We start from the raw sequence: 2,085 nt of genomic DNA on the forward strand, positions 1-2,085 counted from the left end.
ATCGGTACCCGGCCCCTGGCAGACACACAGAAAATACAGGTGGAGTGGAAGGGGAGCCTCCCCCCTGCAGCTCCCAGGGGCAGCTCTCGAAGCTGGTGTGGCCTCAGGACCCCCAGGGGAGGACCTGAAGATTGCCCTGCAGTGAGTCCCCCCGAGGACCCAGCGCCCCTGGGAACCGGCGGGGCCCTCGTGCACCTCAGGCTGTCCCACCCCTGGCGCAGCGAGAGGACAGTGGTGATCCGGATGCAGAGAAGGGCGGCAGCTGGTGTCCCCTCCCAGCCCGGGACGGCAGGGCCGCCCTCTGGGCCCGCGTCTGCCCCAGCCCGGGATGGGGGGCGCTGCTCCACCTCCACCAGCCCCGCCGCTCAGGCACCGGCGAGGGCTGCTTGGTGGCACCTCTGCTTTCCCCCACAGGACAGGCCGTTTTCCTGTTTCCCACCTTCCTGCTCTTCAGTGATGTTTGCAGTCTCGGGGAAATGTACGCAATTTCCCTGAGAGGAAGGGGAGAAGAGAGCTCTCAAGGCCTGAAAGTAAGCATACCTCTGCTAAAGCAGAAGGACGACCCGAGCCCCCTCCAGGGACTCGCCAGCTCAGTCTGCTGCATGGCGAGTGCCCAGGGCTGTGCACTGCACAAGTCAGCTCAAGCATGCACGCCACGGAAGACTTTTACCCCCAAGCTTACCAGGATGAAAAGGATTTTTTCATTAATATAGAAAAGAATGGAGCCAAAGTGAATGAAGTGTTTCATAAGTGAGACCGAATGCAACTGAACAGCTTTCCAGCTTGAATTGTGAGAAAAAAATGCTAAGCTTGGACAGCCAATTAGGGGAAACAGAACGGGACTGTCTGATGCATATTTATCCCCTCTTCGTTTTCGAAGGGCTATGTGTGGGTCGCTACGACCTAGACCTGGAGTGACCCCCGGGCGCAGGCAACGAGAGCAGCTTGCAGAGATGTATCACCATCCTCTGAGCACGAAACAGAATCCCATCCTCAGACCCCCGGTTTAAGCCTATCATGCATGTCAGGTATCACACACGATTTTCTAACCTATCTCCTTAGACATCGCTCACAAAAATCCACACCCTTACCTGGATGTGGAAAAACTCGAGCGTGCAAATAGCTTTGCCACAGTCACTTCAGCCACCCAGTGCTTAGTCGCTCAATGCCACATGTTCAGAGCTGCCGATCTGCTGGCAGCCACCGTCTGCCCCTCATGGAGAGAAGACCCTTCCAGGTCCCTTCTCTGGTGCCTGCCCGAAACTGCCCTCTGGCCCACGTGGTGGGGACGGAGGGGACCCAGTGAATCTTGACCAGGCTCCCGTCTGGCTGGGTGGGTCCTGGGGCCCCCTGACCCCCCGAGCTTTGATTCTCCCAGCACGGAGATAGAGGCATCTCAGTCTGCCCCGCAGGGTGTCTGAGATCATTCAGACAAGGAACTGAGCCATCAGAACTCGGTGCAAACACAAGGCCGGCCTCACTGCTCTCAAGGTTTGACCTTGGAGATACGGGGTAGTATCCCGTACTGTTTCGACTCCTGGAAAAAAAAAGTCATAGACTTATTTCATGGCTTTCCTGAAAGCAGGTTTTTCTACAGTAGCCACAGGACTGGAAAAGGTCAGTTTTCATTCCAATCCCAAAGAAAGGCAATCCCAAAGAATGCTCAAACTACTGCACAATTGCACTCATCTCACACGCTAGTAAAGTAATGCTCAAAATTCTCCAAGCTAGGCTTCAGCAATATGTGAACCGTGAACTTCCTGATGTTCAAGCTGGTTTTAGAAAAGGCAGAGGAACCAGAGATAAAATTGCCAACATCCGCTGCATCATGGAAAAAGCAAGAGAGTTCCAGAAAAACATCTATTTCTGCTTTATTGACTATGCCAAAGCCTTTGACTGTGGATCACAATAAACTGTGGAAAATTCTTAAAGAGATGGGAATACCAGACCACCTGATCTGCCTCTTGAGAAATTTGTAGGCAGGTCAGGAAGCAACAGTTAGAACTGGACATGGAACAACAGACTGGTTCCAAATAGGAAAAGGAGTACGTCAAGGCTGTATATTGTCACCCTGCTTATTTAACT

The sequence above is a fragment of the Bos indicus x Bos taurus genome, chromosome 12 (assembly GCF_003369695.1).
Source record: "Bos indicus x Bos taurus breed Angus x Brahman F1 hybrid chromosome 12, Bos_hybrid_MaternalHap_v2.0, whole genome shotgun sequence".
Classification (NCBI taxonomy): domain Eukaryota; kingdom Metazoa; phylum Chordata; class Mammalia; order Artiodactyla; family Bovidae; genus Bos; species Bos indicus x Bos taurus.